The sequence below is a fragment of the Sciurus vulgaris genome (genome assembly GCF_902686455.1).
Source record: "Sciurus vulgaris genome assembly, chromosome: 10".
Taxonomy (NCBI): Eukaryota; Metazoa; Chordata; class Mammalia; order Rodentia; family Sciuridae; genus Sciurus; species Sciurus vulgaris.
In genome coordinates, this window is record NC_136470.1 from 108,002,101 (window position 1) to 108,019,895 (window position 17,795).

The 17,795-nt window shown below is 33.6% G+C and overlaps 1 long non-coding RNA gene across 1 annotated transcript in view; it reads right to left on the reverse strand.

The window, feature by feature from the left end:
- The window catches only part of LOC306670248, a 253,586-nt gene that overhangs the window by 155,507 nt on the left and 80,284 nt on the right, over positions 1 to 17,795 (reverse strand). The window contains exon 2 of the long non-coding RNA XR_013766359.1: positions 4,342 to 4,377. This is a non-coding gene — a long non-coding RNA (uncharacterized lncRNA). The remainder of the gene's footprint in view (positions 1 to 4,341; positions 4,378 to 17,795) is intronic.

Genomic DNA, 17,795 nt, shown 5'->3' on the forward strand with positions numbered 1-17,795 from the left:
ACCCAGCAAAGCTATCCTTAGGAATGAGAGAGCAAGAGAGAAGCATATTTCCAGGAAAATAAAAGTTGAGGCCATTTTTCACCACCAGATCTAAATTTTAAGATATACCCAATGAAGTTATTCAAACTGAAAGATATACAGATGAGAAGAAAATATTTAAAGATCTAAAACTCCCTGGTACAAATAATAATACAAATTTAGAATATACTAATATTGTTAACACAGTATAAATACATAATTGTGTTATTAATATTTAGACCAAAACAAAAAAATGAAACAATAAAAGTTAATCAGGACATTAATATGTTAAGCAATGGGATTACAGAAAGATGCAAAATGTGATGAAAATCAAAAATTTAGGGAAGAGTGAAGTGTAAATGTAGAGTTCTTATTTTGTATATTTTCTTTATTTTTTCTCTCTTTCCTTATGATCCTCTTATGTGGTTATAATTTCAAAATATTTTTTGTAAGCTTCATGGTAGCCACAAAGCAAAAATTTATAATAGACACATCAACAATGATAAACAAGTAATCAAAACACATCACTAGAGAAAATGACCCCATAAAAAGTATAAGAGCGGGAGAGAGAAAGAAAGGAACTGCAAAACAATAGGAAAACAAATAACAATGTCAATAATAAAATGTTGCATTTTGACAATTACCCAAATGCAAATGCATTAAATTCTCCAACTAACAGAGTGACAAAATGAATTTTTTTAAAAAGATGCAAGTATTTGCTACTTACAAGAGACCCAACTCACATCTAAGAATACAGACTGAAAGTAAAGGGACAAAAATATATATTCCTATGCAAACAGAATTACGTTAAAAAAGTAAGAGTAGCCATATTTATATCATGTAAAACAGATTTTAAGTCTAAAGTAATAAAAGGAAATGAGGAAGACAATATATAATGACACAGGAATTAACTCAGCAAGAGGAAATAGCAACTCTAAATACATGCATCCAATGTTGGAGCCCCCACATATATAAAATAAATTTTGACAAATCTAAAGGAATAGGTAAAGCAATACAATAATAGTAGGGAACTTTAATACTCCACTTTCAGCAATGGACAGATAACCCAGGTAGAAAATCAACAAAGAAATGGCCATATTAAACTGTGCCCTTGATCAAATGGACATAAAAGATATATAAACGACCCTCTATCCAACAGCTACTGAATACACATTCTTCTGAACAACACAGGGAACACTTTCTGGGATAGATCATATAATGATCCACAAAATAAAACTCAAGGAATTGTTTAAAAAATAAAGTCATAACAAGTATCTTTCTTGACTACTATGTAATAACACCAGAAATAAATAACAAAACACTTGGAAAATATAAAATATTATGGAAATTCAAAATATTCCTGAGAGCTCAATGCCTCAATGAAAAAAATTAAAAAAGGAATTGAAAAGTGACAATTGGGCCAGGTATTGTGGTATATGCCTGTAATCCAAGTGGCTTGAGAGGCTGAGGCAGGAGGATGGTGAGTTCAAAGCCAGCCTCAGCAAAAGCAAGGCACTAACCAACTCAGTGAGACCCTGTTTCTAAATAAAATAAAAAATAGGCTTGAGATGTGGTTCAGTGGTCGAGTGCCCCTGAGTTCAATCTCTGGTACCCCCAAAATAATAATTAAATAAATAAATATAAAATAAAAAGGGCTGGGGATGTGACTCAGTGGTTAAGTGCCTCTAAGTTCAATACTGGGACCCTTCCAAAAAAGTGACAATTGGAGCACAGCATGCCAAAAAAACAGAATGTAGCAAAATCAATACTAAGAGGGAAGTTTACAGCAATCAACACTTAGCCATCAAAAAAGGAACAGGAATAAACATCAAATAAACAGCCTTTAATTGGAACTTAAACCTAGAAAAATGAAGCAAAACTAAACAAAAAAACTAGGAAAACAAAATCAAACTAAACTCTATAAAGTGAAAGAAATGACCAAGATTAGGCCAGAAATAAGTGAAACAGAGATTAGAAAATGCAAAAGATCAACAAAATGAATAGCTGTTTTTTTTCAAAAGAGAAACAAAATTAACAGAACTTCATATAGACATAGATAAAAAAGAGTAGGAAGAGTAGATTCAATTAAACTGGAGTCAAAAAAGAAGACATTACAACTTATACCACATAATTATTTAAAAAAATCATTAGAGATGATTATGGACAACTGTATGGCAACAAACTTGGTAACCCAGAGGAAACTGAAAACCTTTTAGACACATACCCCTTACAAGAATGAATCATCATGAAACAGAAAAGCTTATTGTGATTGGAGAAAGAATAAAAAGACTATGAGCAAAGGAAAATCCGGAAGCAGATGCCTTCCCTGCAAAATTCTATGAAACATTTAAAAAAGAACTCAAGTCAATTCTTCTTAATTTATTTAATTTGAGAGAAATCTTTCAAATTCATTATGAGGCTAACATGACCTTGATATCAAAACCAGACCAGGATACCATCACTGCCATAACAAGAAAAGAGAGAAAGAGAGAAGGAAAAGGAAATGTTGGCATCACTGATGAACATCTTTCACAAAAAAACTATGAAAACAAATCTAAAAGCACAATAAAATCATTATTCATCATGATCAAGTGTGACTCAATCCAAGGATACAAGCAAGGTTCAATACGTGCAAGTCAATAAACATTACACACAACATTAACAGAAAGAAGATAAAAACCTTGTGATCACTGCACAGATGTAGAAAATCTATTTGAAAAAAAAATTCAATATCACTTCATGAAAAAAACAATGAGTAAAATTGGTATACAAGGCATGAACCTCAACAAAATTATGGCCATATATAACAAGCCCACAGCTAACGTCATATTAAATGGGGAAAACTTGAAAGCCTTGCTTTAATATCTCTGATACAAGAAAAAATTGTCCACTTTCACTGCTTTTATTCAACATAGTACAGGAGTTCCTAGCCAGAACAATCCTAAGCAGTACTAGAGTTCCAAGTCAGAGAAAAAAAAGCAAGTTATCATTGTTTACAGACAACATGATGCTATGTGGAGAGTATTGGATCATTGTGGTTGCCTCAGAGCTGTGGCTGTACTTTGCTTTGTGAATTTTCTTTGAAAAGGTGCAGGACAATATCACTCAGGAGGTATGGTAAAGCCCTGCCTGAGGAAATTCTGTGCAAAAGTATGGAACAGTAACAGTCTTGGCCTTGAGCTCAGACACCAGCTTTCGGGGATGGAGAATTCTGAGCATAAAAAGATAACCACAATATCTTGCCAGTGCTGCAAACTTCAAGCCTGCCTCCTTTGTAGAAACTCTGGGCAATGGGTTTCCTGGTTGCAGGAGGATAATAAAAGAATGTTTCTAGCACTGCAACAGTAGAATAACTCCAAAAATGTTTCTAGTTCTGTAAATTTTTATGAACAATGCCACTATAGTTTAACTTCCTGATTATGAGACTGTATACAATAAATATGCTAAGCTAACTCTGGGTCATTGTTCCTCCATCAGAGATAGGAGTCCCTAGTCCCAGCTTTCTCTCTATGAGTGTTTTTCTATATTAATCCCCCGTTGCCTCTCACCAGTTCCTAGGGTTATGCCTTGCAGGTTGTGTCAATGTTCTATACAGAAAACCCCAAAGAATTCACCAAAAGAACTACAACAATTCATGAAAAAATCAGCAAAACTCTAGGATAAAAAAATTTAAATTTAAAAATTGGTAGCATTTGTACACACCAATAGCAAATGATCTTAAATAAAAAGTAAGTAATTACATTTGCAATAACTATTTAAAAAACGGCTTAAGAATAAATTCAGCCAAAGAGGTAAAAGACCTCCTCAAAGAAGACTATAAAACATTGAGGAAAGAAATTATATAAGACACAAAATTATTAGAAACATATGGATTAAAAGGATTAGAACTGTCAAAATGTCCATACTGTCCCCCCACAAAAACCTACCAAAAAACCAAGTTGAAAAACAATTGTAAGATCCATATGAAGCTAAATAATAATAATAATAATAATAATAAAAATGTGAATAGATAAAGAAATCTTGATCAAAAAGAACAAAACGGAGGCATTATACAGCCTCACTCCAAAATATACTATATAGCTATAGCAAAGAGAATAACAGCATGGTTTTGGCATAAAACCAGACACATAAACGAATGGAACCAAATAAAGCCTAGAAATAAACTCTCTTATATACAGCCCAACTAATCATCAATAAAGTGCTAAAAACGCACATTGGAATAGGGACAGTCTCTTCAATAAATGATGAAAGGAAAATGGAATATTCAAATGCAGAAGAATAATGCTATGGCTGAGGGTGTAATCTCAGTGATAGAATACTTACCTAGCCTATGCAAGGTCCTGGGTTCAATCTTCAGCACTGAGAGAAAGAAAGAAAGAGAGAGAGAGAGAGAGAGAGAGAGAGAGAGAGAGAGAGAGAGAGAGAGAGAGAAAGAAAAGAAAGGTAACAGATTTTTCTCTCTCATCATCTATAAACATCAACTCAAAACAGATTAAAGACAAATATAAGATTAGAAATATGAAAATAATAAAAGAAAATATTGAAAATTTTTAAGACACTGAAATGGGCAGCAATTTTTTAAATAAGCTAATGAAAGTACAGGACACAAAACAAAATTGTGACAAATAGAATCACATCAAACTTGAATTCTTCTGCACAACAAAAGAAAGAAATCAACAGAGTGAACAGATCACTTACAGAATGGGAGAAAATATTTGCAAACAATATATTTGGTAATGGATCAACATCTTAAATATACAAGGAACTCAAATGATTTAAAAGCAAAAAAGGAACAATTTAATTAAAATGGGCAATAAATCTAAATAGACATTTTTAAGAAGAAGACATAAAAATGTCCAACAGGTATATAAAAAAATGTTGAACACTACAAATCACCAGGGAAATACAAATCAAAACCACAAGAAGATATTGCTACACTGCAGAAAGAATGCTTATTGTTGAAAAGAAAAATGGTAAGCACTAGCAAGGATGTGGAGAAAAAGGTACCTCTTGGTGGGAATGCAAATAAGTATAGCTATTATGGAAAACACTACGGAGGATACAAAACCAGAACTACCACATATTTAAGCACTCTTACTACTGGGTTTATAGTCTAAATAAAAAAAGTCAATATAGCAAAAATAAATACCTGCCCTCTTTTATTTATTGCTGCACTTTTCAAAATAGTCAAGAAATGGAAACAAACCTAGGTTCCATCAAAAAATGAACGGAAAAAGTGTGGTTCAAACATACAATGGAAACATATTTTATTCAGTTATAAAAAGGATGTAAACCTCTTACATGCAACAACATGGATGGAACTAGAAAACATTTTATTAAGTGAAATAGGCCAAGCACAGAAATACTAATACCTAAAGATCCCATTCTTATGTGGAATTTAAAAAAAAAAATGATCTTACAGAAGCTAAGAGTAAAATAGTGGTCACCAGAAACTAGGAAGATAGGCAGCATAGAAGGATAGGGAAATGTTGATCCATGAGTATTAAGTCAAGTTAGATCAGAGAAAAGAGTTCTAGAGTGCTATCTCACAGTAGGTTGACTATAAATAAGGATATGTCTCTTTCAAAAAAAGCTAGAAGAAATGATATTGAATATTTTCACCATAAATGATGAATATTTGAGGAGATGGATATGATTACCCTGATTATGCAATTGTTATAGTTTAGACCTGAGTATGTAACAATGGCTCACATGTTGAGACTCATTTGAAACTCCATGGCATATTGTAAAGTGTTGAAATCTCTAGGAAAAGAAGCCTAGTGGAACGAAGTTAGGTCATTGGGAACACTTTGAAGGGCATATGGGCACTCCAGCTCCTTCTTTTCTCTCTCTCTTTGCTTCTTAGTTACCATGAATTCAACAGCATTGCTTCACCATGTGCTCTCTGCCATGATGTTCTGCTTCACAACAGGCCCCTAAACAACAGAGACAAGTAGACAGGGGCTAAAACCTCTAGAACCACGAGCCAAAATAAACTTTCCTCTTTTAAATTGATCTTGTAAGGCATTTTGTCACAGTAATGTATAGCTGACTAATACAAAAATGTTTATAATAAGACACTGAATGGTATCACATAAATATTCGTAATTGTTTTGAGTTCACTTAAAGAAATAAAATAGGCCCAGGAACTGGAGAGTATCCTGGTAAGTGAAATTTGTTAGACACAGGAAGATAAATATCTTATATTTTCTCTCATATGTAGAAACAAAGAAACAAACAAACAAAAAGACCAGAAAACAGAAAATGGACTATTAGGGAGGCAGAACAGGATAGGGGAGGCAGAAGAAGACTAGGAGAGGGAGTACAAGAGAAGGTAGTAGGGAGGGTGGATATAATTACACGAGGTTGATTAATTAACTAATGATTGAATAATTATGATTAAGAGATTATCAAAATAACTAATAAAATGGAACAATTATAAAAATATACTGTAATAAAAGTTATGTGAATGTAATCTTCTGTCTCTTCCTTTCTCAAAATATCTTATTATACCAAGGTGTTTTCAGACTATGTTTGACCACAGATAAGCCTGAGAAAATGAAATCTGAGATTAGAGGGCCTATTGTGGACAGTCTGTGATGTGAAAACTATAGCATGCTTTATTAGCCATAAGTATGCTTTGGTCGTTATTGAGCCCAACTATATAAAGTTTATAATCAAAATCCATTATTTCATTTCCTTTTGTCCAGTGGCCTTCGTTGTACATTTAAAACATATTAAAATAATATAAATTTCAATGAGTATTCCTTAAAACAATTGCTGAAGACCATGTTTTAATGACACAGGTAGTATGGTTTTGAATACTTTTCCCATCTTACCTCCAACTGCCCCTCCATCCACCTTTACCATCTAGGCACACTAGCCCTCTTTACATTCCTCAGACCACAAATCTCATTCCTGCTGTTTGGGCCTCAGCGCATGCTCTTCCCTTTATCCCAGATCTTCAGAGTTAAGGTATTTTTATTATTCAGTTCTCATCCTAAAGGTCACATTATTATTACATTTTTGCTGAACATTTTCCTTAATGCAGACCAAAGCTGAAATCAACTTTTATTACATTAGTCTGTTCTGTTCTCTATCGCAATCTGAAATAAACTTATTTGTCCACTTTTGTTATTTCCTCTACTCAAAAAACAAAAAAATATATATACTATATGTGACATGAAAATACGGCCCTTCGTTGTTTTATTTCCACCACTGTAACATCACACAAAATAATTTGACGCCTGGTAGGTCTTCATAAAATGTTATAAAATGAATGAATAATAATGTAGTATGGGTCTCTCTCTCTCTCTCTCTCTCTCTCTCTCTCTCTCTCTCTCTCTCTCTCTCTCTCTCTCTCTCTCTCTCTCTCTCCCCCTCTCCCTCTTTTTGCTAGGGATTGAACCCAGACACAATTTACCACTGACATACATTCCTAACCTTTTTTATATTTTTTATTTTGAGACAAGGTCTCAGTGAATTTCTCAGGCTGGCTACAATCTTGTGATCTCCTGTGTCAGTCAATCTGAGTTGCTGGGATTGCAGGTAGGTGCCATCAGGCCTAGCTAGTCCTATTATCTGAAAGAATGTTTTCAAGAAAAAAAAAAAAAAACACATATAAAATTTAAAAATGTGAATAAGTAGTAATGAATGGGTAAATAGCATAACATTTTTTAACTCTCAAACGAGAAAGGAAACAATATTCTGCAAATGGAAACTTCACAAATACATTAAATACATGAGTCATAAGTACTCAATACATTACTTATAAGCATGTGAATACAAAACAAGTTTTAATAGAAGAGTGCATATAATTTCTTTGACTTTTTATAATATGGAAGGAGGAAAAGAAACTAGTAAAACCATCTACCTTTTTAGTCAAATTCAAAAACAAGTGCAAATCTGATTTGTGGATTTGTCAATCTTATGTTGCTTTAAACATTTTTTACTTAAAATTCACTAGAATTGGTAATTAAAAGATATCATCAAAGTAAATTTTCTAATAATTGAATTGCTACATAATTTTTCATCTATACCAGGGTATACTTAAGAACAAAATAGGGACCACAGACATAAACTGGAAAATTATTGGATTTTGTTGGAAAAGGGCAGAGAAACTGAGAAGGAGGATATTTTGGTATACTATAGTATCAAAGTATAATCTGTGTCCAAAGGAGCGTAGATTTTTATGCTAGAGAATGTGGGCTCCAATAAATGTATACAGATGGCATGATGGTATTTGAGTTTTATGATTGAATGTAAACATTCAAAACCTTTGTAAAACTGTCCTAGGTTTCCCCAGGTAGGCTTGAGAATGAATGCAGCTGGGTAGTAAGGTAGGGGAAGAGTAGAGGAATGGGGTCTAAGGACATGAAGGCAAAGTCATCCTGTTCAACAGAACTGACTGCACAGTTTCTATGGTCTTCTCCTTAGTATCTACCTTCAGTAGTCTCTGGACTGTATGCAAAGACAAACGGGTTAAAAGAAAATAAAATACTTAGTTTCTTAGTGATGCGAATAGACAAGAAAAAAGATTGAAAAAATAAAGAAATAGGAAAAGGAAATAAAAAACTCAAAGACAAAGTCTTGGAGTTCAATTAAAAGAGATTACACTGAAGACAGTATTTTTAAAAGAAAAATTAAAAAATCAAATATATTACAATGGAAAAAGAGAAGGTATAAAAGCCAGCTGGCCCTAACCTGTTTTAGAACTTATGTTTTAGAACTTATGATTATAGATAAACTGATGACTTGCTCTGGCACAAAGTACTCTGCTTTCATAGGACAATGCATATAATTTGTTTTGCTTTTTCCAATGTGGAAGCAGACAAAAACAAAATGAAACAAATAAACAAACAAAACAAATAGTCATCTATATTTTTAGTTAAATTGTTACAACAAATGCAAATATGACTTGTGACTTTGTCAATTTTATGTTGTTTTAAACATCTTTTATTTACAATTTCATGAGAATTGGTGAATGAAAAGTCATTATCAGGTAGATTTTGTTATAAAGAATTGAGATGCCAGTCAAACACAGCTATAAAAAAAAATATAGATCATATTGAATTCTGTCCATCAGCTTGGGAGACAGGAAAAAATTGCTGTCTTTCATGCCCATAAGGAATTCTAGCCTATTTATAGGCTGGGTAAAAGTGGTTCTCATTTTGTTAAGAGGCAGAGCTGTTCTGTTCTGCTTAAACAACTTTTTTTTTTTTTTTTCCAATAATGGCTTTACCAGTGGAAGTGAAGAATAATTCATCTAATTGAAACTTAGAATGCTATAGATAGGCAGAAAGTAATTACCTATGATATAAACCAGTCAGGTTTCTGGGAATAACATCCATATCTTTATGAAAAGTGCTATGAAATTATTCAAGACCATGAGCATCAGGACACCCATTTACATCTTATCTGCACCTCTCAGAATTCTACGGGTTGCATAAATAGGAGTGGAGTAAATAATAGCAGCAAGGTAATCCCACTATTTTATGCGGCACTGGTGAGATCCTACTGTGTCTAGTTTCACACCCCAGAACTTAAGGATGAAGTGAGGAAATAATTGAATGGTTAGAAAATGAAAATTCTAAGAAGGGGTAAAAGGACTTAAATCATGCAGACCAGAGAAGAATTGGTTAAAGTCCCACTACTAACAGTCTTTTCAGTGAAGAGTTATGCCACATATGTGGTGGCCAGCTGTTTTTCATTTTTGTTTAAAACTTAACTAGAGAAAATGAATTTTAATCGCAAAACAAGGGAAGGAAGAAAGAAGCTTTTTATAATGAAAAAGGCTGTTCAACATTAAATGGGTTCCCAAGGGATTTGAGAACATAGCAAATGCGGAAATCTTTTAAAAATAGAATTTCAAATATATAAGACTTGGAGGTCAAGGAAAGGACAGGATGACCTTTTGTGATGATTTCCATGACCACAATTCAAAGACTGTATTACAAAGGAGGACAGGATGTCCATTATTCACTAAAAGAGATTGTGTAGAGAACAGAAGCAAAAATAAGTATGAAATGCACACAATGCTGTGTTGCTTCTTGAATTTATTTACTTTTCAACTTAATTGTACAAAGGTTTCTTTCATGAGAGGCTGACAGAAGCAATTTGTTTAATTAATTAGTTTACCTATTAGTGCTGGGATTGAACCCAGGGCCTTCCTTGCACAAGCTAAATACAGGTTCTACTGTTAAGCTACAACTTCAGTTTATTTTTTCTCTTTATTTTATATGCATATACATATGCACAAATATGCACACATATACTTACTCCTCCAAATAAAATATAAAATAATTGCTTCTAATATTTTTTTTTTCTTTTAAGAAAAGTTTATTCCTGATTCATACAAGATGGACATTCCACATTATGTAGTAGAACTAAACAAGGGGAAAACTTCATGAAGCTGCTAAAATAACCCCTTTGAGGTAGTGTGGGAAAACTTTGAACAGAGAATATAGAGTAAGGTGTCTCAACTTTAGCATGCATAAAGATAACCCAGAAGTTTGTTAAAAATGTAAATCTAGACATGGGTGGTGGCACAATTCTGAAATCCCAACTTCTTAGGATTCTGAGGTAGGAAGATCACAAACATGAGGCCAACCTTGACAATTCAGCAAGATTATCAAAATATAAAATAGCTCAATGGTAGAGTGCCATTGGATTCAATTGCCAGTATTGCAAAAAAATATGAAAATAAAATAAAAACAAAAATGCAAACCTATGGGTCAAGACTTTAGAGATTTTGATTCAGTTAGTCTGAGGTGGAACCAGGAATCTGTACATTCAATAATATCTCTGGTGATTATAGTGTAGGTTGTCTGATATCTAAAACATCAAAACAGTGGTCTACAAACTTTGGTTTTTGTTAATGTATACATTTATTTAACGTTTTTCTTCTAATAAATATACATAAAAAATGTCAATTCCTCTATGAGTATGAGGAGGTAAAGTCATCACAGAAAAAATCATATGTAATCACAATTGTACTTGATGCTCCCTTAAATTACCAGGAATTACAGTATGATGTTGTCAGATATAAAAACTTATAGAATAAAATAAAAACACCCTATAGTTTAAGAAGTACTTAGGTATACCAAGGCATATATAATTAAAGATGATTTTCTTTTTAAATTATTGAATATGTAGGATTACATCAAACTTAAAGTCTTTTGCACCTCAAAGGTAGGAAACCACATAATGAAGAGACAACCTATAGAATTGGAGAAAATATTTGAAAACCATACACCAGATAAGGGGTTTGCTATTGTCTGAGTGTTTGTATCCCCTCCCCACCAATTCTTTTGTTGAAACTTAATCCTCAACGTGAGGTATTAAGATTAGAGGTGTTTAGGAAGTGATTAGGCTATAAGGCCTCTACCCTCATGAATGAAATTATTGCCCTTATAAAAAAAAGGCCTAAGGAAGACTGATTGTCCATTTGACCTTCACCCTGGGAGGACACAATAAGTTGCCATCTATGAGTTATGAACGCTATCAGACACTCAATCTGATAATGCCTTGATCTAAGACTTTCCAGGCTCCCAAATTGTGAGAAATAAATTTCTGTTATTTATAAATTGTCCATATGGGGTATTATTTTACACCAGTCCAAACTAAGACCTAAACAGACATTTAAAAAAAGGCCAACCGAATACAAAAACAATATATGTTTAGGGCTGGGAATATAGCTCACTTGGTAGAGGACTTGCCTAGTGTACACAAGATCCTGGGTTCAATCCTCAGCACCACATGTGCACACACACACACACACACAAAAAAAAGAAAGAAAATGTTTATTATCACAAATCATCAGATAAATACAAATCAAGACCACAATGAGATGTAAAGGAAGAATACCAATTATTGAAAAGACAAAATATACAAGTTTTGGCAAGGATATAGGGAAAAGAGGGTCCTTTCATAATGGTGGGAATGTAATATAGTGCAGCTACCACAATAATGAAGGATTCTCAAAAAATTAAAACTAGAGCTACCATGTTATCTGGCAATCATACTACTGGGCATATATCCAAAGGAAGTGAAATTAATACGTCAAAGACACATGTGCACTGCTATGTTTACTCCTTCATTACTCAGAATAGTCAAGAAAGGAAAACAACCTGGGCCTCTGTCAACCAATGAACAGATAAGCATGGTACATACATGTAATGGAAAACTATGCAACTATAAAAAGAATGAAGTCCTATAATTTGCAATCACATGAATAGAACTGGAGATCATTAAGTGAAATAAGGCAAACACAGAAAGGCAAGTACTATATGATCTCACTCGTGAGAAATCTAAAAAAAAAAAAGAATGATCTCACAGAAGTTGAGAATACAAGGGTGGTTACTAGGGACTGGGGAGAACTGAAGGGGAAGGTATATCTGGAGAGGCTGATCAATAGGCACTAAGCTACAGTTAGATAGAAGGAAGAATTTCTGGTGCACTCTTTTCCAGTAGGGTGAATATAGATAACAATGTACTACATATTTCAAAAATCTAGAAGAGAAGATTCTGAACATTTTAGTATAAAGAAATAATACATGTTTGAAGCAATTAATGTGTTCAACAAGACTTTAACATTACACAATGAAAACATGTCAAAACATCATATGATAATGTGCAATTTTCATATATAATTAAAATAATAAGTTTAAGATCTGGGAATGTTGGCACATGCCTGTGGTCCCAGCTACTTTGGAGGCTGAGGGAGGAGGATCACAAATTTAAGCACAGCCTGGGCAATTTAGCTAGATCATGTCCTAAATAAAAATAAAAAGATCTGGAGATATAGGTTAATAGTAGAGCACTTGCTAGCATGCTAGAGGACCTGCTTTCAATATAATAAGTACTGAAGATAGAACATAAAAACAAAAATAAATAAATGTTTTAATTAATTATCCTAAATCAGTAGAATACAAGGAAAAGTATAAGCAGTCTTATGAGGTATTTTCTAAAAATCTAAAATTTGGAATCCATGTGAACTCTACTGACATGATGCCTTTCTGAGCTGCTGTGCCTTTGTTCCTCTTTGGAGATGGAGAGGAATTCTCTGTTAGAACATGCCTTTCACATGAAGGTAACAAAAAAGTCCATTTAATAATCTCAGGTAAGGGCCAAGAATGGGCCACCAACTCTTGGTCAGCAGTGCAAGTGTGGAAGTGCTGATGGGGAGTTGTATGTTTGCCTGAGCCTGTTGATGAGCACAGCTCATAGCAGCTCAACAAGTGTTATGGGCAGAGCCTGGTCTCAGTGGCCAAAGGAGGCCTAGAGCTAGCTGCCAGAGGATGAGGAGGAGAAGAAAATGGAGAGTAACAAAAATAAGCTTGAGAACTTTTGTAAGCTCATGAAAGAAATTTTGGAAAAGAAGATGGAGAAGATGATAATCTCCAGTAGGCTTATATTTTCATACTACCACATTGTGATAATCCTCTACAGCTGAGCAGCCCACCTGGAGTAGATCATGAAGGCCCATGCACTTCTAGACAACTCTACAATGGCTACATGATTGCCAGATCCCACCTGGAACCACTCCATGGTGGAGATAATGTGGTAGGAAGTCAAAGTGGACCAAAAGGACAAAGATGTCCAGGACCTGGTGGTCCTGATATTTGAAATTGTGTTTATTTCTCTTCTGGATCCATTTTTGAGGATACCCATACCGATTCCAACCACATCTACTGCATAATCAAATGTTATTATTTACATATGGGGTGTACCTAAAAGACCCTCATGTGTGAAGTAATATAAGAATTTTCAGAAGTGAAATGATTAGATTCTGAGAGGTGTGACCTAATCAGTGGATTAATTCTCCAGTATGAATTTACTGGGTGGTAACTGTAGGCAGGTAGGGTGTGGAGGAGGTAGGCACTGTGGGCATTCCTTTGGGGTTTACATTCTGTCCTGATGAACAGAGCTCTCTCTCTGCTTCTTGGCTATTATGTCCTGAGTTGCTTTCCTCTGCCATGCCCTTCTGCCATGATGCTCTGACTAGCCTTGGGCCCAAAGTCCTGGAGTCAGTTAGCTATTGACTGAACCTCTGAAACCATGAAGCAAAATAAATTTTTCCTCCTTTAAGGCATTCTTGTCAGGTATATTGGTCACAGTGACTCAAAGCTGACTAAAACATTAAGTTAGTTCTAAGCCTTGATGAAAATGAGTTGATAGCAAAAGAACCTAGTGCTGCTATTCCTCATGAATTCCAACCCTTCACACACTTTGAGGTGGAAGAGAAAGCATCTCTTATGGAAGCAGATGAGAAGCTTTGACTTGGAAATCTTGTGTCCCTTGTGTAGTGTCCCATTACTCCCACATTATTTTTTCAGGAGTAAAAAGTAAATTTTATTTAAGAAACAGAATAGAGGGGTGGGGGGAGAGAGAGAGAGAGATTCCTCCAGAAGGAGGGGGTCCAAAGTGAGTACCCCTCACACATCTGTCTTGAGGGGCCTGTTCCCACTGTTTTCCTCTGCTAAAATTTAGTGTTTTTGCTTCCGCTATCTTTGTGGCTAAGAAAGGAAACATTCACCTTAGGCCCCCATGTCCTTAATTTGACAAGGTTGTATGTCATGAATCATTTTTTGTTGTTGTTGCTATTGTTTATTTTGTTGTAACATTAAAGCATTCAAAATTAAAAGGTGTAGTTTTGTAGAAAAAAATACACTTTAAACAATTAAAATTAGGATTGCCATATTATCCAGCAAGCCCAGTACTAGTAATATACCCGAAGGGAGTATAATCAGTATGTCAAAGAGACATCTGCACTCCCAATGTTTATTGCAGTATTATTCACAACAGCTAAGATATGGAAACAACCTAATTATCTATCAATGATTGGCTGGTAGGGAAAACTACACACATATGCACACACTATGAAATATTATTCAGGATTTTATGCTAAATGAAATAAGACAGACACAGAATACAAATATTGTATCATCTCACTTATATGTGGAATCTGAAAAGGTCAGACTCCTAAAAACAGAGGTAGAATTGTGTTTCCCAGGGATTGGAAGCTGAAATTTGCTAAAATTCTTAAGAGTTCTCACACACAAAGAGGTAACTGTGATGTGACAGATGTGTTAATTAACTTGATTGTGATAAGCATTTTGCAATGTGTATATGTATACACTTTCAATATTTGTCAAATACACCTCAACAAAGTATTGAGGAGGAAGGATTACTGACATTAAGTCAATTTTTAAATTTCTAATTGTGTACGTGGAATTGGTGGATAATTCTATAATGAATGTCCTTGCTAGAAGGGTTTAACGTTAATTACTTGTAACTGTGCATGTTAATAGTCTCAAATGCATTTGTGAGTTTTAAAGGAGATAATAACTCTTGAAATACCTAATAGAGGTGCTGGTGCATTAAATATGTTGAGTAAGTTTTTATTTTTCTAAATTTGAAATTAAGTTTTTTTCTATTGATAATGTGAAATATATATTTTTTTCCTTTGAAAAGCTATGGAGAACTTTTTGACTAGTGTCTCAACTCTTCAACACTTTTCCTGACATACTCTTCTCTTCCCAAAATCTCTTTAATGCATCCAGGGCTTGATCTTATGACATATATTCTCACCACAGAATTAGATTATAAAAGCAAATGACAAATGCTCTTTTTGTGTGATTTGTCCGTAATACCATTTTGCCATTTTCCATTTTAAGTCTTGATTTTCTTAGTTAGAATGTTTGGATTATGTGAACTCAAAATTTTGTTTTCACCTTTATATTTCCATGACCCCACAGTTTTAATGGTTTTATTTGTTTTCTTGTATTCTGAGTTACCAACACCACATAATCATGCATATAGTCCTCTCAAGCAATTCTTTACTTTATTCTGGTCCTAATATCGAAAAGCAGTATGGAAAAGTGTTTATTAAAATAATTTCCAGTTGAATTTTAAAATTTATGTTGATATTTAATAAACTATAACTTGGGGGCTGTTCTTAAACCTTCCAAAATATATATTTTTTCCATTTAAGTGGGTACAATGTTGTCCTTCACAGGTGTTGAAATCAAACTCTAAAAACACATGACTTAACCATTATTGCAAGCAGTGAGCACTCACTAAGTGATAAATGTTAATCCTTCTGAATCTGAAATTGTCCTCGTCACCTCTCCTAAAATTTTGTTCTTTCTCATTTGTACTTACACAAGAATCAAAAACACATAATGAAAACACTGCAAATTTGAAATATCAATAATTCAATAATTAGGCCCCTAATTACAATTGTTATCAATAAAAATTGTGTTATTAAATGAAGTTCTACCTATTAAAGTATACTTACACTTTACAAATATTTGAATTGTGTACATAATATTTTTACTGTGGTGTTCTTTTCTTATTTATTTATTTATTTATTTTGATACTGAGTTTTACTATGTGGCCCAGGCTGGCCTTGAACTAAAGATTCTTTTGCTTCAGTCTCCCGAGCAACTGAGTTTATAGGTCTATCCACCACACCCAGTTATCATGTTTCCTATAGAAAAAAAGGTTTTAGTAAAGAATCTATGTTTTGTTAAGTGATAATAACTCTTAAAATAATTTTATACAAAAATAAATCTGATAATAGCGTGGTCCTGAACATTTGTTTCCCTTGTTTCTAAGAAAATAGATTGGTTACTAGCATTCATAATAACAGAAATTTTGTTGCATAAATTAGGATGAAATTCAAACAAAGAAATAATAAAAGCCAGTGCCATTTTAAACATTTTCTCAAGTTTAAGAATTGACTTTTTTTCTTAAATTTGAAGTTTATCACAAAATGACAAAATGTTCCCTTAAGTGTGTAGCACATAAGAGTTTTACAAGTTAGCTGAAATTTCAGAGTCCTTTTTCAGCAAGGAAAATGAAAAATAAAAATTTACAACACTATTAAATAAATTCTATAATGGCTAATGCTTATTTGGCATGATAACATAAACTCTGTTACACATTCTCATTAGAAAAATGATTATCTGCTTTCATGTTGCCTAAAAGTTTTCATATATGAAAATATGATTTTTTTCCTAGGATTATTATATGCTGGTAGCCACTAAAACTAATTTTAACACAACTTAATCACTGAAGATTTAAAAGCAATTCAAGATACTCTATTGCCCTGGGCTATCATTAAAAAATCAGTAATTATTATTAGTAGGAGCTTCTATTTAATGGACTCCTAGAGAATACTTTTACTAACTATATATTCTCGTTTTTACCCAGCTCTCTTTTGTCCCATCAGAATTCTAAATTCACCCATTCCCACCTTCTCTGAAAACCAAGTTCCCAATTCTTTCCATTCCTTCTTAACATTCTCCTGAGGCTCTTAAAAGTTCAAAAGATCTCCTGTCATTTTTACTGTAAATGCATTACAGCCCTTCAGTTCAAACAAATCAAAGGAATGGAGAAAAGAGCTTTAAATTTTCTTTTTCACTGCTCTGTGATTTTTCTTGCAGTGGCAATCCTTTGAGACATCATGTGTGCCCATTATTTACTCATGCGATCAACCCATTCTTAATCTTTCTGTACATGAAGTTTGCCAGAATGCTGTGTCTCAAAAGTTTAATTCTACTTATCATAGGTTTAATTTTCCAAAAGCAATGCTGTTTTTCCAGCTCAATTATCTGCTATAATAGCCTATTGTCCACAATACCATGAGCACATTTTCTGTCTAGTTGTCAAGACTTTTCATGATCTGATTTAACCTGTCCCATCTAAGATTAAATCAGCAGTTATTCTCTTAACATATACACCACAAATATGGCCAGGCCAATATATTCATA